Source organism: Bactrocera neohumeralis, chromosome 2 (assembly GCF_024586455.1).
Source record: "Bactrocera neohumeralis isolate Rockhampton chromosome 2, APGP_CSIRO_Bneo_wtdbg2-racon-allhic-juicebox.fasta_v2, whole genome shotgun sequence".
Taxonomy (NCBI): domain Eukaryota; kingdom Metazoa; phylum Arthropoda; class Insecta; order Diptera; family Tephritidae; genus Bactrocera; species Bactrocera neohumeralis.
Genome location: NC_065919.1, coordinates 22,088,062 through 22,109,649, shown reverse-complemented (window position 1 = coordinate 22,109,649; position 21,588 = coordinate 22,088,062). Strand labels below are relative to the sequence as shown.

The following is a 21,588-nucleotide window of genomic DNA, read 5'->3' as shown; positions in this document are numbered from 1 at the left end:
ACTTAGATAATACACCGACCAATAGTATTAAGTGGAGGATGAAGTCATGTGTTCACTCAAGTGAGGAAAGTTCTCTGAGCGCCATTCACATGGGAGTATCCAGAATCGATTCTTTTACATATGGCTCAAGCTCTTATGACTTCTGGTCTTAGACCGGGTATTCTCTGTGATTTAAAATAAGAAGGCGACCAATCCCTCACCGGAGATGGGTCCTGGGTTTCGGACCCGCCACGTACAAAACGCCCCCAATGAAAAGAAACAACAGCCTCGGATGAGAGACCCTCCTTTGGAAGACGACCACGGCAAACGCATTAAGGATCAAGATTTAAGGACCTGGAATGTCCGGTTCCTTTATTGAGAAGGTGCCGCTGCCCAGCTGGTTGTCCTCGTAAAAGTAATGCTGAATTCACCGCTGCACAAGAAGTGCGATGAACGGAACAAGGACTGAAACGATTAGAGACTTATGGCATTTACTACAGTGGCAATATAAAGGAGCTCAAATTCGGTGTGGGATTCGTGGTGGGAGAGAGACTCCGTCGCCGAGTCCTGGAGTTCACCCCGGTGGATGAACGTTTAGCCACAATCAGCATCAAGGTATAGTTGTTCAACATGTCGCTGATTTGCGCTCGCGCCCCGACTGAAGAGAAGGACGATATGATCCTAGATGCCTTCTATGAGCGCTTGGAGCGCGCTTATGAGAGCTGCCCCCGCCACGATGTCAAAATCGTGCTCGGCGACTTTAACGGAATGGTGGGCAAAGAAGGTATCTTTGAAACGGTACGGTAAATTCGACCTGCATGAGAAAACATCCTCAAATGGATTGAGGCCCGGGGCCCGAAATGTGGTTATGTGTAGTAGTAGATTCCAGTATAAGAAAATTCATCAAGCTACCTGGCTGTCTCCGGATCAAAAAGCCACCAAAGATCATGTTGTGATAGACGGAAGACACGCCTCCAGTGTTTTAAACGTGTGTGCACTCCCACTCTCTGAGAGCACTCGTCAGCAACTCGGTATAAGGGAACTATGGGGCGGCATTTCCAAATCTTTTTAGAAAAGATATTCTTAAAGTTCTCTTTAAGCCTATGTTGAGACGGTTGAGACGGTCTATGCCAGTTTTTGCTTTGGTTCCTGGTTCGGCGTAGCCAAAAGAGCGGATATGTTTCATCCTCAGTCTTGCAAAGGCTAGATGCCTTGATGCTGCCACCTCTATCGCATCCATACAACTTTGACAGCTTGCGTACGTTAAGATTTTTACCTAAGATTCTTAGCCTTACAGCATGAATACTTAATGGACAATTTAAAATCCCCCACAATTGCGGCAAGATGAGCTCAGGCTACTTGGTCCACAAAAAATATATTTCGAGAAGACAAAATTTGCGCTGGATTATTAATTTAACAGACAAGTGACCAGGTTTGTTGCAACAGCCTTAATCTTAGTTAATCATCTTGAATTATGTCCGACATTAAATAGACCACCACACAAGGGTTTCTTCATTTTATTGAGTTTTTGTTATCTGAATTCTTTATAATAGAAGGTGGTGAAGGTCCATTTCCAGGCTCCAGGTTAATGATGTAATGAAGATTATCTCTTTCAAATGTTGGCCAAGACTACGTCTCAGATGGTCCATTCATTGATTCCAATTGCTCGAAAGCTTGAATCGATGGGCATTGTTCGCATAGACTTTAAACTTTTCATATCCCCACGACTGACCCAAAATTATCTGCTCACCGAAGTTTTCTCTCAACAGATCCATAGATCCATTGATTGAACCGAAGATTCCACCGGCCCACAAACCACACCAAACCATGATTTTTTCTGTATGAAGTGTCTGCTCTTGAATCTCTTCAGGTTGCCTTTCGACTCAAATGCGTAATTTTGCAAATGGCCTCTTCGCTGAACAAAATTGGTTAGAATTGAACTGACTAGTCTTCAACGACTAGTTCAATTCAGTTTGGAGGAGTGTTATCTTCATATAAGTAACTTTTCATTATAATACATTAATTTAATGGTTTTATCCGGTCACCCTCGTACAATGAGACATATAAGTACCTACAATTATATTACAACCAGTCATAAATTTTAGTATTCTACAAACAGAAGCCGACCAGCTGTATGGAAATTTCAGTAACATTACGTTGACTTACTCTAAAAAAATTCATTCACATGTCAAACTCTGGCTTAGATACACGCTGAAGTGCCAACGTCAGTCAAAGTATGACAAACACTTCACGTGCACATAGATAGCAAACTGAGTCTGTTGCTAATTTTATGCAAGACTTTACTAATATATATAATAGTGAATATATTTAAAGCTGTTTGAAATAAAATGAAAACAAAATCACATTTGTACTCACAAATGGCAAGAACGTGACCCGTTGAGTACAATAGATATTCGCAATTAGTTTGGCATAGATAAATAAACAAATAAATTCACTTAATTAACAAAAACCAGAACCAATTTTCCCAGCTGACATTGACATTTCGCACTGTAGTGCAGAGTGAGTAGCGCGTACATAGCGCTAACATCGATTTAACAGCGCTGTAGAAGCAGCTCACGGTTTTATCTGATTTCGGTGTTCGCGTAAACAAAACAGTTTGTGTTGAAGGAGGGAAGTTCAGAGGGCAAAGCGATATTCTATTCTGATATGAGTAATAAAGTTTTGCTGGAAGAATTTGTTCTCAAGGAAAACTGCTGATGAGCTTTCGAGATAAGTATGTAGTATTAGAATAATGAAGTGTAGCAGACTGAAGAATTGAGAATATACTTCAGCTGGATTTGTGGGTATTCCTTAATATTTTCGTAGGAAAAATAATTATTATGCATCATTCGAATTTACTAGATTTTATTAATTAATATGGGAAAATTATTTTTTTCCGCTAAACAAATAATGTAAAAAGTATAGAAACTGAGGAGTTCAGCAGGCATAACCTCGACAATTAAGGTAGGAATTAGTTAATATATTTATAACTAAGTTTGTTAGATATTAAAATATCTATAATTAATTATTTTGCTTTTTAGAATCGATAAAATGAATTTGTTGGTTTCTAAGCTGATGTAGAACTTGAATGAAGGAAAAACAAAAACTGAAAATTTGATTTTTAGCAGACATTTTTACAAAAAAATTAAAATTTCATTGAAAATTTCGCGACATTTATTTTTCAAATAGCTGTAATTGGAAAAAAAGCCTTCATCTACTCTTAAAGAATTGTATCTCAAATACTTGTGTAAAACTTCATGAAGATCGGTTGAGTAGTTCTCAAAAAATCTTTTCATCTGGCTTCAAAAACACAGTTTCGAGAAAAACGCGCTTAACCGTTGTGTTAGTAACCAAATTTACCGACGTCTTTTAGCAACCGGGTACCCGGGTACCCACAAACAAATTGTTGATACATATAATCATCTGTCACATTAACAAGAAAGCCGAAACTATTTTTCAAGAATATAATTCTGACCATCCAAACTCAATGGAAGCCCGTTACGATACCCGAAGTATATTAATTTTTCGGTATCTTGATTTATGCTGGCGCAAATATTTCAAATACAGATCAAACTTTTGATAGGTGGTACGCCAATTCTAATCCGCTGTATTGCGCGACAATGGGATTGACGAGATTCCATAATATTCTGCGTCTTTTAATATTCGACGATAGTAATACTCGAAGTGAACATAAAAAAGAAGACAAGGCAGCTCCAATTCGTGATGTGTGATGAACAGCTTTATCCATACCGTGGCCGTACTGGATTTACTCAATATACCATCGAAACCAGCTATGTATGGTATAAAGATCTGGTGGATTTGTGACGCAGAAAACGCATATGCTTTGTAAGGGATTAGGTACACGAGTAAAACAGAAAACACTAGAGAAAAGAATCAGTGTACTCTCTACCCTTTGCTAAACATTTGTTATCGTGGAATATTACCATTGTTGGCACGGTAAAAAATAAGCCTTACATCCCGAGTTTTATGGCAGCAAATACGACACGAGAGCAGTATTCGACAGCTTTTGGATTTCACGAAAAGGTTATCATGTGTTAATACGTCCCTAAAAAAAAAGCAGTCATTCTGTTATCGACAATGCATTCAGATGCATCAGTTGGTGATGACGCCAGAAATTATAAATTTTTATAATAAATATGAAGCTGGCGTTAACACAATTGACCAAATGGTCCGCTGATATACAAGTCAATGACGATTTTTGAGATGGCCAATGGCAATGTTCTTCAACATGCTAGACATTTCATCGCTTGCCGCGGTGGGTACCCGGGTATCGGTTACTAACATAAGGGTTAAAAACGGCGTACTTAGCTTATCAATTCTCGAGCGCACAAAAAAATCGATTTTATGAAACTCGTAAACCAATGTAACCCCTTAAGCGGCAATGGTTCTTAAAAATATCGCAGAGAAAAATGCTTCTTATAATTGTAGAGCTTGATGCCTGTATTGTAATAATTTGTTTAACTTAAGAATATTTTTTTGAATTTAAAATTTTTAAGTGGCAACTCCTTATCAAACATATTTTTACTTCGAATTCTTTTACAATTTCCAGTTTGAATATGCAATAATTTCTTTATCGCAACAACTAAATTAAATGCCATTTTTTATTTCACGTGGCAACCCTAATCAAAAAAGTTCAAACTTACAGCACAACCGACAGCGAAACAGTTTTCTATTCGGCTTGTACTTCTGCTCTCTGAGAGCACTCATCAGCAACTCGGTATAAGGGAACTGTGGACGGCATTTCAAGCTCCTTACGTACAGCTGCAAACGAAACCATTGGGTTTCGCAAAGGTCGAAAGGACAGATGGTACGATGAGGACTGTCGTGTGGCAGTGGAGAGAAAGCTGATGGCCTAACTCGCAATGTTGCGATCGACCACAACACGAGCAGGGTGAGATAGATAACGAGAGTTGAAGAGGGAAGTCAGACGCATTTGCAGACAGAAAAAGAGAGAGGGTGAAATGTGTGATGTGAAGAGCTTGAGAATCTAGCCGATAGGTGTAATGCTCGCAAATTTCCACGAAAAGATGCGGCGACTAACGGAAGCTTTCGATGCCGCAGATGCAAAAGTTGTGATCTAGTGTCTAATGTTCAGAGCATACTGAAGTTATGGGGGAACACTTCTCCAGCCTGCCGGACGGCAGTGAAAGCGTAACATCTGAAGATAGCGAACCTGTTTCCCCAATCGATCGATAGTATAGATGTCCCATTGCCCGACTGTGATGAGCTTCGAATAGCAATTACCCAACTAGATAGGGAGGGGAAACATATGGGTCTTGTTGTGTCGAGGCGAAATATCTCCTATCATCAAACAGTCATCGCACTTGCGACTCGGCTCGCAGTCACTATTGACAGTTACAGCTTCGAAGTCGTAGATAATTTCGTCTATCTTGGAACCAGCACAACACCAACAACAATATCAACCTTGAAATCCTACGCATAATCACTATTGGCAACAGGTGCCACTTTGGACTGAGTAGGCAATTGAAAAAACTCTGCACTGAAACAAGATTTTTTTTTTAACTTCTTAACAAATTTGTGATTGCTACGCATATCATTAATCAAGTTGATATGAAAAATGTATAAACCGATTGAAAAATTATATTGTTTATGTAAATATTTCCAATGCCCTGCTTACTACAATTACATTTAACCTCCATAAGGCGACTACAACTAGACTTACTCGAAGGTGCTTGCCATTAAACTATAACTGGAGTGTGTAACCAAACTAGACACTCAAATTCATATTTATGCTTATGAGGTAATTGAATCCACACACGTATATCCGTCCCAACTGACTGGAAGTGGCGAAATACCAGTTCAAAGTCAAACCGAAAAGCCAAGTGCTCCAACTAACGCAACCAAATACAAAGTGAGCGAAAAAAAACTAAAACAAAAAAGCTTAAAAGCAGTATAAATTAGCAATAAACCGCTTTACAGCCATGACCATTGCAAACGGGCAACGCCACTGCGTCTGACAGACAACTTTTACTCGCCTTTGCAAAAACAACAACGAGAAAAACTCACTTTCATTTCGCGCAACCGCGATGAGTTTGCCGTTAACACTAACTTGAACTTGAAAATGCTTCCGAATAAACAACATGTAAGCATTAAATAGACTACAACAACAAAAAAGGGGGGAAAAAGTGAATGAAACAGTAATAAAAAATAAAAAAAGCAACTACAACAAATAAACTACGGTATTACTTCATCACAATGAATGATCGCCTGCTACTTGACACTGACGCGGATTACTCATACGCACCACCTGACTTGCCTAACACAAATACAAGTATGCTGTTGTAAAACGCTCACTCGTTTGCTGCAACAAAATGTAGTATTTAAAATAAAATAGTTTAAGCAAAAACACGTCTTTAATTGCGGTTAATAACCTGCTGACAGCTTAATTACAGCAACAACAAATTACATGACATTATCTTCTCAACTACGTAAATTTACAACGCTTGGCGTTCAGCTATTTGTTGACGGCGCTTCATTAGTTTAATGATGAGTGTTCATACATAAATCAACCAACAACAAAACGGCGACAGTTGTCACAAAACTTGCCGGCAAAATGCTGATTGGAGAATATTTGGTGAGACGTGCGTTCAGAAATTATGAGAATATTGGATTCTTGGCTCTGATAACTTTATGAAAGCGACCAATTTTTAGATTAACATAGAAAACCGTTAACTTCGGCTGCATCAAATTTTAATACCCTTAACAGGTGAAGTTCTTAGAGCATAAAATAGTATAAATATGGTTTTATCTTAATTTTGAACGGTCAATTTGAATAGCAGCTATATGCTATAGTGGTCCGATTTAAAAATATTTTTCGAAAATTGCGATGTTATTTAGAAAATTAGTCTATGTCCAATTTTGTGAAGATATCATATAAAATAAAAAAGTTTTCCATACAAAGACTCCATTTTGTCGATCAGTTTGTATGGCAGCTATATGCCACTTCTACATTGATTCGATATCAACAATTCGGAGATTATAGCGTTGTTTTGGAATATAATCTAGGTCGAATTTCGTGAAGCTATCTTCTAAAACGCTTGCTTGCGACAAACAACTATCACCGAAGATCTTTTCTAAAATTCTGAACGTTTCGGCACCAGAAATTTGATTCCGCACACCAAATTTATTTGAGCTTCTTTGTTGAATAATTTCACTCAACGTAAAAATCGGCGTATGATCTATATGTACTTCAGAAAGACATGCGTATATTAAACATTTGACACAGCAGTCACTGACAGTTAAACCAACATAGACAAAAAATATCTCGACAAATGGGTTTTTGCGAGAAATTTAAATTAAAAGGTCTTACTATTTTTTGCTCATAGTTTTTTGCACCTTTAGCACATTGCAGGTAATTTATTCTCTAGTTTCGTTCCATCATACGACTGTTTCAAAAGTTAATCGTTGTTGAGACAATAATTTTATTACCTTTAATTACTAACACATTCACGTGTCTAGCGCGTTTTAATTGGTTTTTAGAAATGCTTTATTAGTTCAAACCTTTTACTTACTTCGTTGGGGATTTACATAAAAAAAGAGGTAAAATGGAGGCAAACGTCGAAATATACATATATGTATGTATCCATAGTGGTGCTTATTGCTTTGAGTAAACCGAACTGTAATAACTTTTTTAGAAAAATGTTTTTTAAAAACAATTTTTAAAAATAAACCATTTTATGAGCCACCCTGTGCTGAGGTAATTGTACATCGCCGAAAAAGCTTTTTATTTTGATTTCTGAGTTTTTTATACCACTTTTGTGGTTTTTGGTAATTTCGTTTGATATTATTTTTCATTTGAGTTTTTCTCTCTGGTTGCCATGGCATGGTTTTTCGCATATTTACATAAACTTTGTGGCTTGGGTGTTAATAAGTTATTTTCCAACATGTAACGAGTGCTGGTAAACCTTCGCAAAATTTCGAAATGAGCCCACATTAATGATTATTTGCATTTTCGTAATTTTTGTAACTGATATTTTCTAAAAAGTTTTGCTGTTTTGGTGGCATACGCTGAATGGCCTTTACCGCTTTTTCTATACCCAAAGAGTGCATTGGCGGAGTTGAAACCTATTTTGGAGAGTTTATATATAATAGATTTTTATTACTCAAAAGTGCTTTCTCATAACTTTTATTTTATTATAACGTGGGTGGTAACTTAAGCAATAAAAAGTTGAGTATTTATTTAACGGTATATTTGAGAATAATCTCCGCTCAGTTTTTTTCAAATTAAAACTTTCAAGTTACAAATTTGTTTTAGACTCAATGTTATTTAAAACAAGCTAGCATAACTAGCTTTTAAATTTTTGTACGATTGGTACAGTAGGGTGGAACATACGTGGGCTGCTATATGTATTCTGGCCTAGAGCAACACCAAGTGTTGCCAGGTACAATCTGACATTTCTATTGGAAAGTTTGACATTTTTTAGCATAACATCACTCAGAACGTTTTCTCATTTAATCGTGAATTGTTTTATTTACAGGGAATTAAAAAATTCATCTCGGCCAAAAAATGGAATTAACTCGTGAACATTTTCGTGCGATCATTTTTCACAACTTTCGACGTGGATTATCACGACAAGAGTGCATCGATGAACTAAGATCTTTGTATGGCTATGAAGCACCATCCTATAGCACTGTGAAAAACTGGTACAACGAATTCAATCGTGGCCGACGCTCGCTCAAAGACGAATTCCGTGAAGGTCGTCCAAAAACAGCCGTTGTGCCAGAAAACATCGATGCCTTACGTGAACTGATAATGCAAGACCGTCATGTAACATACCTTCAGATAGAGGCATGCCTATGCATTTCTCCCACTAGCATACATTCGATATTGCATGAACACCTGGCCGTAAAAAAGGAGTGTTCTTGTTGGATCCCGCACAATTTAACAATCGCTCAAAATAAGGCTCGTGTGGATTGGTGTAAAGAAATGCTGAAAAAATACGATCGCGGTGCTTCAAAAGACGTTTATAAGATCGTCACAGGTGACGAATCATGGATCTATGCGTATGAGCCCGAAACAAAACAGCAATCGAAAAAAAAAAAAAAAAAAAAAAAAAATCAAAAAAAAAAAAAAAAAAAAAAAACCATTTTCGTTGATAAATATGCCTATTTACATTATTAGGCCAGAAATATATATAGAAACTTACGTATATGCACGATATACTCGGTCTTATTGGAATAAAATATTTATAAGAAGAAATAAATAAGAATGCAACTGTTGGTTTGCTAATTAATAGAGTTGCGTAATGTTATTTAGAGTTTTTGAAAAATATGTTTTTCAGCTCCACCCTAATCAGTGACACGGTGGCAAAAGTTGTTTTAATTTTAAGGCTTTTGAAAAAGTATAATAAAAATTATTACAATTTCTATGAGATTTGAAATAGTATTATTTAAAAAAAATTGGAAGAGTTGCCAACTGATTATAAAGAATTCTTAATTTAATATTGGAAGAAGAAAAATGTGCACTTTAGTTTTAGTTGAGAATTATACATGTAATCAAATACTATGGGCTAAGCTGGAATGCGTTGGTCATATACATTATAATTCTACTACAATTATAGTATTAAAATTTGAAATTGATTTACTTGAATTTTATTAGATTTTCAGAAATGTTGTAAAAGACTTCAATGATTCTCGGTGGAAATGTGTTAAATAATTTGCTAATGTAAGAAGATTCTTCTTTACTTTAATAGCCATACTGTAAGATTCAATTTACTTTATGGAATATACATTTTTAATCAGGTGGCATCACCTCTCAACAATATTTCAAAGTGTGAGTCTTATTAAGTCGCTTAGGTTTTATGATAATTGAAAATATTTTATATGTCCCTCAAACTTAAATTAGTAAAAATGTTGAATTAGGTGGTAACCCTTTCGAAATTTTTTTTAAACTTCTTTATGGTATAGTAAAAATTTCAATTAAGACGAATTTTCTCCTGAAAATTTTTTAATTCTCTTTATGGTATAGTAAAATTTTTGAATTAGGTGGCAACCCTCTCGAAAATATTTTTATTTTAACTTATCAATTTGCCATTTTCTTCATTGTTTTCTTTATCAAACCATTTTTTATTTCTAATATTCGAACCATTGCCAACTTTATGATACAATTTTTACACTAAAAATAGGAGTATTTCACCGAAAAATAAAAAAGTTCTCAATTTCAAATAATAAAAAATGCAAGAAAAGAGGTCGTGACAGTGTTTATGTTGCATCACACAATTTTGTTGCAATCGTTCAGTTTCTCTTAAAATAAAATATATACCCTTGTAAATAAATTTTTATTTTAAAAATATTTTTATATTTCCTACGAATTTTATTCAGTAAAACTTCGAATCAGGTGGCAAATATATTAAAATTTAACAATTTATTTTACTTCTTCAGTTTGCCATTTTATTCATTATTTTCGTTGTATAACTATTTTTTTATTCATAATATACATATGAACAAATGGCAACCTCATAATACAATTATTATACTAAGGGTAGTAGTATTCCACTGAAAAATCAAAAATCTATGTTTTCAGTTCGATTCAAATAAAGAAAAGATCGTAATAGATTTTATATTGTCTCACAAAATTTTAAAATAAACTTTTAATTAAATTTTTTTTATATTTTTGTTGTATCACACAATTTTGTTGCAGTCGTTCAATTTCTGTTGACATAATAATGTATTATTTTGTAAATCAATTTTTATTGCATTATATATGAGATTTCCTTCGAATTTGAATCAGTAAAAAATTCGAATTAGGTGGCAACTCTGTAGAAAAATATACAACTTTGAAGATTTACATTATCACTTTAGTTTGCCAGTTTCCTCATTATTTTCGTTGTATAACCATTTGTTTATTTCTAATATTCAAAAGTATGGCAACCTTCTACCATTAGTTAAGAGTTTATCACCGAATAATAAAAAAGGTCCACAATTTGGTTTAAATTAAAAATGTAAAAACAAAACAAAAAAAGATCGTGACGGTTTTTTGTTGCGTCACACAATTTCGTTGCAGTCGTTTAAATTGGCCGAAAATAAAATATTTTATTCTTTCAATCACTGCACATATTTCATTTAATTTTTTTCACTTAAAAATTGTGTAGTATCACCCTAGTGCTCCGCCTCAGTGCGGCTTAACATTTAATATACATACATACATACATATGTATTAATGCAATTGCCACGGTGACTTATTGCTGTGAAGTGTTAGAATTTCAATTGGAGCTCGTGCAAAATCGCACACATTAAAAAAATATGCTTTAAACAAATATTTACTTAAAATGCAAACAAATAATAAAAAAAATCATTACATGCAATTTATGCAATTCAATCAAAGCCAGTATTTACACAACAACTAAAGAGATAAGCGCATATTAAAAAGCGTTTTTTATTTATTTTATTTTTATAAAAAATCGAAAAATATTGTAATGGCTTCACTGGCGTTACGTCACGCACTCTGGCCAGCAAAACCTGCACATATTAATGTACAAATGTCGGTACGTATAATATGTTATAAAATTCACTCACTTGAAAGACGTAGCAGAAAATGTGCATGGTGGAGGCACCTTGGAAGGCGGACAGCAAGCAACACCACAACGCCTGCCAGCGACCGTTTTCACCGAGCATGCGCGCCAACGCCTCACCTTGCAGTCGCTCGAGTGCGTCGTCGACGTCCACACAACGCTCATCCTGCTGCTGCTGTTGTGCTGCTAATATTGCGAATTTCGGTTGCGTAAGTTGTTGCGTTGTTTGTGGCTCACCACACGCCACCGCCAAGTCAACGCCAAGAAAGGCCACGCGCTCCTCGTCGCCAGATGCTGACATTTTTGACTTTTTGTCTGACATTTTTGTCGTTTTGTCTTGCAATTTGTGCATTACGGTGTGTTGATCGCAGAAAATGTCGCGTATGCGCAGTTACAGTAGTAATAACCGTTACCAAACGCTTCTTAGAGATGTAGACAACTGTGCTCCGGGTGGCAATTGCGAAATGTTGCAACTGAATTTCATAGCAAAATTCTCGAAATGTATATTTGTATGGGTTACATAGCTACAGATACATATACAAAGTATGCATGTATATGCATATATGTATATATGCTTATTTATATACATATATCCATCTGTACGTATGTATGTATGTGTGCAATTTATTAGGCAGCAATTGTACAATCACTTTTTCGTAATTAAACATAAAGCAATTGCAACATTAACAACAACAATAATAATAATAAAAACAACAATAGCAACAACAACAAGCACCATAATCACATGCAACAGTAGTGAAAATAATGGAAAAGTCAACAATAGCAACAAATTAACAAGTACAATAAAATTGCAGCATTTAATATAAGTACTTCAACACCTGGCCTGGCTACAACAAAAAATCGTCTACAACAAAAAACGCATTAAGCATGAACAAAAAACTGAAATACAACAACTACTCAGAGTGCAGCGCTGCACTGAGGCGTTTATAGAAAAAATGCTATATCCCTGCCACGAGTGTCTATTACACAGCACACACACACACATATACATATATATATTTATATATATGAGTGTATCTGTATCTGTCTCGCTGCCACAGCAAATCTAGCATCTCACATTCTAGTTCCATTTACTTCTGTGTGTAAGCCAAGCTGTGAGTTCATTCATAATAGTTGTTGTTGTATTTTTTTTTAAATTTTTTATAATTTAATTCGTGGCGAAAAAAACTTAACGTTATTCATTTTCATTAGCGCATATACTTATAAATAACTGTTTTTTTTTGCCTTTCATGTTTTTTTCTGCATCGAGTCTTGGTCTCAGACAAGTTTCTACGCGTCATAGAGCACTTATCTTATGCCCAGCGGTCACTAATATTGTATATAATACTTTAAGCACAGAGAGGCTGCATTAGTCACATGAGTGCACTGGAAAAAATTAGCGTTAAATTGGGTTGATGCCGCTAAAGTGAGGATTGTATGAAATTTGAAAAAAAGAGAAGACTTCGGTCTCACCGAGGCTATGATACACTTTTTATGCGCATTTCTTACACTGGATTGGTCACCAATTTAAAGACACTTCCGTTATTGCGTAAAACATTTTGTGAAATTATATATTCTTCATTTTACTCCAATACTTTTCCCATCTTTCGGGCACAAAATTGATTCCACGCACATGCAATTTTTGATTCTTGCAGGCAAAAAACTGGTCCAAGTGTTTTTTAACGTTCTGATTTGAAGTGAAGGTTCTCTCATACAAAAAATTTTGCAGAGACCGAAACTAGTAATAGTTCGAAGATGCGAAGTTTGGAAAATGCGGTAAGTGTGGTAGCATATCTCATTAATGCAGCAAAAGCTTTTGGCGAGTCATCATACTACCATGAAATCCCGCATTATGCCGGCTGAACATCACACATTTTCAATTAAGACTAATTTTGATGTCTTCTGTTTGAATGCATCACTTAATTTGTCGACTTCATCGCAATACACTTCAGAATTAATTATGGTATTGTCGGGTAAGAGCTCAAAATAAACGAACCCGTTGGAATACCATCAAAAAGACAAGGTACTTTTTTTTTTGGTGCCTATCAGCCTTCGAAGTGTTTGAACTGGTACATCTTTTTCAGCTCTTCACATCTTGTGCAACTCACTTTTCATCGCCGACAGCAATGCGCTTCAAAAATGGATCAGTCTTTAATGATTGAACGGCAAATCACGTAATGCGAAGAAGTTCATTCGTTCTATAAGAAAGTGAAGAATCCATATGATATCCATATATATTATTTATATACATTTCATGTGCTTTTGACATTCGCATTAGAAAAACTTAATCTTTCAGCATAGTACACTCGGTTTGATATTCGACGATTTGCATCGACCACCAACATTATTTTATTCACAACGGCTTAAAGAGGACATGGAATATTAACAAGATCGAAATTTTTCAAACCAATTTGGGCATTAGCGTTCAATAAACACATCTTCTGCATGCATTTCACATAATATTCGCCTTGCTTGAACTACATTTTTGCACTTTTTATAGTAAAACAGTAAAATAAGCCGAAAATTCTGTTTTCGATCTTCCATCTTGGATAGGGTACCAATTAAAAATTATTCTAAAAATGTTAGAAAATTGTATGCAAACAAACTTATATAATATGTATATGTGACCTGGTCTACGAAAAGGGAGCTAACGTGCGAAAACTAGTTTTCTGGGAAACAGCTGTTAAAAATAAACAACTCGTTTCGTCAGTTTCTCGTTATCTCATTAATTGTTCTCCTTTCCAGAGGCTTCAAGGTCGTCCAGTAAGTGTTGTTTTTGGTCGGAATATTATTATAGTTCATCGTGTAAGTTGTTAGTGTGGAACATTTAAAAAAGTAACACTGAAGAAATGACGTTTACTCTAATACCGCGCAGCTGCTGTTGTCTTGTTTTCATTCGTCTCTCTTTCCGGATGTTCTGTTATCACATTTGTGTGAGTGTTTCTGTTGATTATCGTCTTCGCATTTCGCATGAAATGAAACATCAGTGTTGATGAGGAGTTCAGTGCCATATACGGACAATATTTCCATGAAAAGGATGATGAAAACAATGAAGAGAGCGATTATGATGAAGTCGAAGTATGTGTATCTCAGGCAGTAGATGATACCGAACAAACTTTTGTTAAGATTGACCTGTCTGTTGTTGAAGTAAAGGAGGAGGAGCTGGTAACAAAATTTCTGTCAAAAGATTGTTGTAATAATAAATGTCATACACTTTTTTTGTTCATTACAAAAAAATTATATTTTTTCATATTTTTACTCTTCTTTCTCTACATTTTTAGGGAACTTTCAAACAAGTTATGACTTTTTGGATTATATCAAGTGAAAAAGCATCTCATCTTCCATCCGAATCAACTAAGAAGTGAAAATTGATTTTTTGATACCTAAGCCCCCTTTCCGTAGACCAGGTCACATATATGTATAATATAAATGTATAATATATATACAGCGGTTAATTGTGAATTTGATAGCGAAAAAATGTAATAAGATGAGTTACTGTCATCAAACGGAATTATGGAGATCTTTTCTTGATTGTACTAGCTTTGCCTTGGACAATATTCTATGGCGAATTTCGTGAATATATCTGTCAAATAAAAAAGTTTTTCAAACAGGGTCCTGACTTTTAATCGATTAGTTGGTTTGGCTGCGCAAATGAGCAGCTTCTTAGGACGAAAAGGACGTGTGAAAATTTTCAAAACATTATCTCAAAAGCAGAGAAATTATTCCGTTTATATACAGAAAAGATAGACATTCGGGCAGGACATCATTGTTATAAAAAATTTCTCGAGACGTTTTCGATATCTAAATTTTCTTATATTGCAAAAAATTACTTGGCAACAGGGAATAGTCATACGAATGTATGACTTTAAAATAATAGGTAAGTGAAAACCCAGTTCATGTCGTTTTGACTTCAACAGCTATACTTCATATAAAAGCATGGCTTAGTTCCAAGAAATCTCTTTTGTGTAACAAATGTATTTTGAAGCGAGTTTGAAAGAGTTTTCAAAACTTGTTTTTGTTGAATAGAAATACAGCGTCTTCCAATAGCCAAGAAACGATTGTGTAAGATTTTGTCAGTGCGTTCAGTAAGGTTTGCCATTTCATATTGTTTCAATTTGGCATAATGCTTGCAAATTGTTCAAGATAATTACGTTAAACACTTCAGAACACTTCTTTAAGTCTATAAATTGTTACAGCACAGTGAGATTACCATAAGTAAACAAATAGTTGAAAAAATCATTAAAGGTGGAAAAGCTTGACGCTGCTAGCAGGCCTCTGCCTTGAAACACGTGGGACCCGCCACGTAGAAACAACCTGCACTGAAAAAGAAACAACTGGCTCGATTGAAATAAACCTCACACCCCACAATCTTCGCCAACTACCTCCATAACATCGCTCTTATCGATCGTATTGTGTGAAAGGCTGAAGCCCTCCGTCAACAAACTGATTGGACCTTATCAGTGTAGCTTTAGACCTGGAAAATCTACAATCGACAAAAAGACCCGTGAAAGGAAGATCGACATACCCAACCTGTGCGTCGATTTTAAGACCGCCTTCAGCAGCACGAAAAGGAATTGCCTCTATGTCGCTATGTTAGCAAAGATAATACGCCTGTATAAGCTGACGTAGAGCGACTTCAGCGAATGAAGATACAGCGGCTGCTGTGGCGAGGTCACGTCGTCCGTTTGGATAAAAACACTCCAGCTCTGAAAGTATTCGACTCATTACCGCCCGGGAGAAGCAGAGGACGTCACTTATAAAAAATAATTGGTTGCGCTGAAACTTTTTTTGTTCGTCCCAGTTTTTTCCATTCACTTCTAAATAAGAATCTTAAAATATTTTCCACCAATCATAAAAAATTTGTACTGATTCTTTTACAATTAAATGTTGAATAAACGGGCCAGGTACGACCAGCTGGTATATTCTGTGGGAGGGTGTGCCTTAACTGTAAGTTAATGTGCTACATTGGCCGAGAATAAATCCACTGTATGGTCCAAAGATTTCAATATTAAAACTAATACAGAATTATTTTTACAATATTATTATAATTGCATAGTAATTTATCGTAAAGTTATTGCAGTAGCGACAAGTAAATTGCAATAATGCCAACCAACAACAAAAGTGAATACAGAAGGAGGTATATACAGGGTTTGACCGGAAAGTAATAGGGCTGAGTCAATTTAAAAAAATTTATTGAACCAATCGTTACAATTCTTTAAAAACTTTCAAAATACCGCGATTTCCAAGCATTGAAGGTGTCAGTGAAAGCATTTTTCGAAATAGTCTTGAGAGCCGAGGTGCATGCTGCTTGGATCCCCTTCCATACGCCTTTTCAGGCAAGGAAACAAAAAAATCTGGGGGGGGCCATATGTAGGCTGTAGGGCAGCTGCGGAAGTTTTGTGATTCTGGCCTTAGTTAGATAGCTGTTCACAAGAAAGGCGTTTTGAGTCGGGGCCTTGTCGTCCAATCGGCTGCGATGTCTTGTCGGACTCGATTGAGCCTTCGTTTGAGTCTCTTAAGGAGTTCCACGTAAAACTTGGCGTTTGACGGTTTGTCCAGGAGGAACAAATTCATGGTGGACGATGCCTTTGATGTGGAAATAGACAATGAGCATCGCTTTCACTTTGAATTTGCTCATTCTTCCACAACAACATCTTCCCGGCCCTCTAAAAAGGCCTGGTTCCACCGAAACAAACCATCTCTTGCTAAAGCAACATCTGGGTAAGCCTGCTTGATCATATCAAACTTTTCTGTCGCAGATTTGCCGAGTTTCACACAGAATTTAATCGCGTACCTTTCCTCTAACGGACGCTGCATTTTCGGCTTGCAGCACTCACAGATACACGTCCCGCGAAAATGTTTGTCCTGACTCTCCAGGTGCTCGGAGGCAACTGACCAGCCTCGCGTTCGTTAGCTAGGAACGCCCTCTACTGAATCCAGTTGGTGAACGCACACTCCGAAGTACAGTCGCGGCGGAAGAAAATCAGAGCTATTACTTTCTGGATAAACCCTGTACAATCTACAAACACATTAATTTCCCAACACGTGGTTTTCTTAATATCTTTCTTTAGAATTTCATAGTTAAGCCCTTAATTGAAAAGCTGACACTTCTTTCGAAAGTTTAATTTGTGGTTACGAGCTGTTCTGCATAAAATTATAATAAATTTATTGGTAAAAGTAATTGTAAATACTCGTACGTTCGCAATCTTCTAATGAAATCAAAAGCGACAATGCATAAAATCAGTTAACGGTATCTGCTAGTTAGAAAAATCTCCAGCTTTGAAATGCCAGCATTTCATGTGCTGGTCATCTTCTTCTTGTTTCCCGGCTTTAAAAATCCGGAACTTTAAGTGCTAATCGCAGCAGGAAAACTTTAGTATTTGTAATCTGGTCTCAGACTATATATTCCGCACAGAATAGCACAATTCGAAACATAATATAGTTAAGATTTGTAAAATTTTCTTCATTAACAAATTTATAACAGATTTAAATCTTTGTAAAATTTTTGGTTGTCTCTTTCAATGTCTCAAAAACTGAGTTTTGACAAGAAGATACATTATTAAAATTATTATTTCTGAATTGCATTAAGATTTCTTAGATATTGACTGACTACTATGGGAAACAAATTGTTACAACTTCTAGTTTAAATTCGCGCAAAAATGACTGTCAGTGATATCTGTACTGTAATTGTTTGGTATGAGCAAGTGGACTTGATTGGTACAAATTATTCAAAGTGAGGCGAGAACGCGTTGGCAACGAACCACCACCAGGACGGCCATCAACATCAACTGATGATCAACACGTCAATAAAATAAAGAAATTGGTGCATGAGAATCGACGACTAACATTCAAAGATCTCACTGGCATTATTGGATTATTGGAAGGGTCAGTGAAAATCATTTTTAAAGATTATTTGTGCGTAAGAAAAATGAAATCACGATTGTTTCTGAAATCACACAATTATTTCGTAAACCAGCGTCGCTGTGAAACAATGTTTTCCGACTACCGGGATGTCATGGAACATATTATTACTGGCGGTAAGTCTTGTATGTATTCTTACGACCCGGAAAGAGAAAATAAATTGGCCAAATATCGCGGCAAAGGTGAGCCGAAGCCGAGAAAAACACGTCAAAGCAAGTGAAAAATAAAGTATATGTAGACAGTTCTCTTCGATATTCAAGGTGTGATGAACTCCGAATTCCTTCCGACCAGCCAAACTGTCAAAAGGAAATACTGTTTGAGAGTTAACCGTCGTTTGCGCGAAGCTAAACGTAAAAAGAGGTCGGAATTACGAGCCGGCAACATTTGGTTTTGGCACAAAGATAATGCACAGTCGCATACTGCATTGATTCTTCGTGAGTTTTTCGCCAAATTTTCAACTAATATCGTGCAGCAACCATTGCATTTGCCTGAGTTAGCTCCGTGTGACTTTTGAGGCAATTGAAGGCATTAAGGGGTTGTAAAAAGTTAGAAAATTTCATATCGTTCCGGTGTATATTTTCGAACTTACACGCAAATTTGTAAAGGCGTTTCAGAGTGCTTGAAAGTGCATTCCAAACTTTAAACGCGTTTTTTCTCAAAATGATGTTTTCAAAGTCGATGACCAACATTACTCGAAAAAGGCTAAAGCGATTAGTCGCAAATTTTAACGCGAGCTTCCTACATATATTTTTCATAATTAAACGAAGATTTTTTCGTCACTGATAAATAATTTTTTATAAAGAATTTTATGACGAAATTTTGGTCAAATATCGATTTATTTTTTTAGAAGCTGCTATTTGGTCAAAAAAATTGATTTTGCTTATTTCTTCGATAAATTACTAGATTTAACATTACTTTAACGAAATCTGTTTTGTTTTTTAATTTCAGAGGTTCCAGTTCAGAGAAAAAGTGGTCACCGCAAAACGTCTTTTTTGAGAGGAGTTCTCGAAGCGCAGCTGTAGTTCCTTTCCAAAGTAATATTTTTACTAACGCAAAGTCTTAAAATGCAGCTAAAAAATACCATAATGTGTATAAAAATTTTTGGATCAGTGAGTTTAAAAGTTTTTTTTTAGATAAAAATCTGGAAAATTCGTTTTTTTTCGGCCTTCCAACTGTACATAACCCCTTAAAACTTTTTGTACGTATGCCTATTGTAAGCATAATAATTGCGTTATAAACGGTAATTATATTACCTTGAAAGACATTTGCATGTTCAGTGAAGCGTCTTCAAGTACTTAATACTATACTTAGAAACTTATGCACTTATGCTCAAGCAAAGAAATCTTTAAAATTAGTTGCAAATAATATTGCATGTGTGTCAACTTGCTTATACGGGTATATACATATGTACATATAATTCGAACATAAAATACCCACATCAATTCATGATTAGTGTGATCAAGCACTGTATGCGTTTACTTTTCATCATCGAGTAATTGCGTTACATCACTAATGGTTGTTGTTGTTGTGCGCATTTAACCCAATAATAATCTGGCGAAACATGCTTGCGGCAACGGCACGCGACCGCAAATCACTTGTTGCAAACAAGTAAAAACAACAACACCAAATAAAGAGAGGCGGCTTTCAACTGCACAATTGTTATTGTTGTTTTACTGTACTGTTAGAAATTCGTTAAAAACTAAATATCTGCTAGTTAGTGAGACTTGAAGCGTTTGAGGCGTGCAAATAAGTGAGTGTGTGCTTTACGCTTTATTAGCTTCGACGCTTATTCTGCTATGCGTGGCTAAGCTTTATTTTCAGCAAATTTCTCAAATGTTAGTGTTTATTTATTTAATTATAAATATGTGCATGTATGTCCGTCTGTGTTTTGTAATTTCGAATGCGATTCACACTTGCGGAAACAAATTTTCAACAAATTTCGCTTTACTTCATTTAATTGCTTCAAACGGCACTTCACATGCACCGATATTCTCACGTGATTTTTGTAAAATTGCCTCTAAACTCCCTCATTTGCTTTGGTTTAATTATGTCATTAAGTTAAGTGTTAAAATTATGTTGATCACACTTGCTTGACAATCCGAAGATCATGCTGATAAGTATCGCAATTTATTGACGTGACAATTTTACGAAGTTTGCCTAAAATGTAAATAGTTTAATGATTCTAAAGTATAATCAGCTACTTCTAAATAGCATTAAGCGACGTGAAAAGGCCAAAGGGGTTTTAGATTTGTTGGCGTTTATTCTCATCTAGAGTGTTTATTCCGCTATTGTCCGAAATACCTTTGGGTTGGTAATGACTTGTATTTTGGAACAAATATTATGAAATTGTTTTATATAAATGGAAAACAACAACACAACCAGAGTAATAAAAATTTGTTGTTGACTGACAGTAAAAGGGTAGATATACATATACATATGTATATACGACTTAACCTGAGTAATCGTTAGGAAACTTCAACTCACTTTACGGTGTTTCGATGCATGCAGCAAGACGACTTATTCATATATTGGGAGTAACGGCTGATCCAATTAGAGGTACTTTTCTCAATAGTCTCCTTTTGACATCACGCGTGAGTCGTATCAAGCTGTCATGTTATTTTTGTTCAATATTGTTTGGCATTTTATCATGGAAAGAATTGCGCCTGAACAACGTTTACAAATCATTCAACTTTATTATAAAAATTCACGTTCTGTAAAGAATGTGTTTCGCGCGCTGTGTTCAACTTATGGTCAACATAAACAGCCTACTGAGTGTACTATTCGCAACCCATTCAGCATTCATTGCTAGAAAATCTTCGGCCGAATACCACATCCAGCACGCAGTGAAGAAAATAAAGCAGCCGTGTCTGAGAATGCACACGAAGCCCGTGGAGAGTCGATTCAGGACCACAGCAACTCGGACTGGCATATGGAACGACAGTCTTGAATTGACAGCGCACAAGATACAGCTTGCGCAAGAACTGAAGCGCTCGACCTTCTCAAGTGACATAGCTTCGCTGTATTGACTCTTGAAAGGTTCCAAGAAGATTCGACGTTTTCGAGTCAAATTTTGTTCAGCGATGACGCTCATTTCTAGCGGGTATGGGTATATAAACAAGCGTAATTGGCTCAGTTG

The 21,588-nt window shown here is 35.8% G+C and overlaps 1 protein-coding gene across 1 annotated transcript in view; it reads right to left on the bottom strand.

Annotated features, from left to right (window-relative positions):
- LOC126750746 (organic cation transporter protein) overlaps window positions 1-21,588 on the bottom strand; it is a 54,052-nt gene that overhangs the window by 12,583 nt on the left and 19,881 nt on the right. The window lies entirely within an intron of this gene.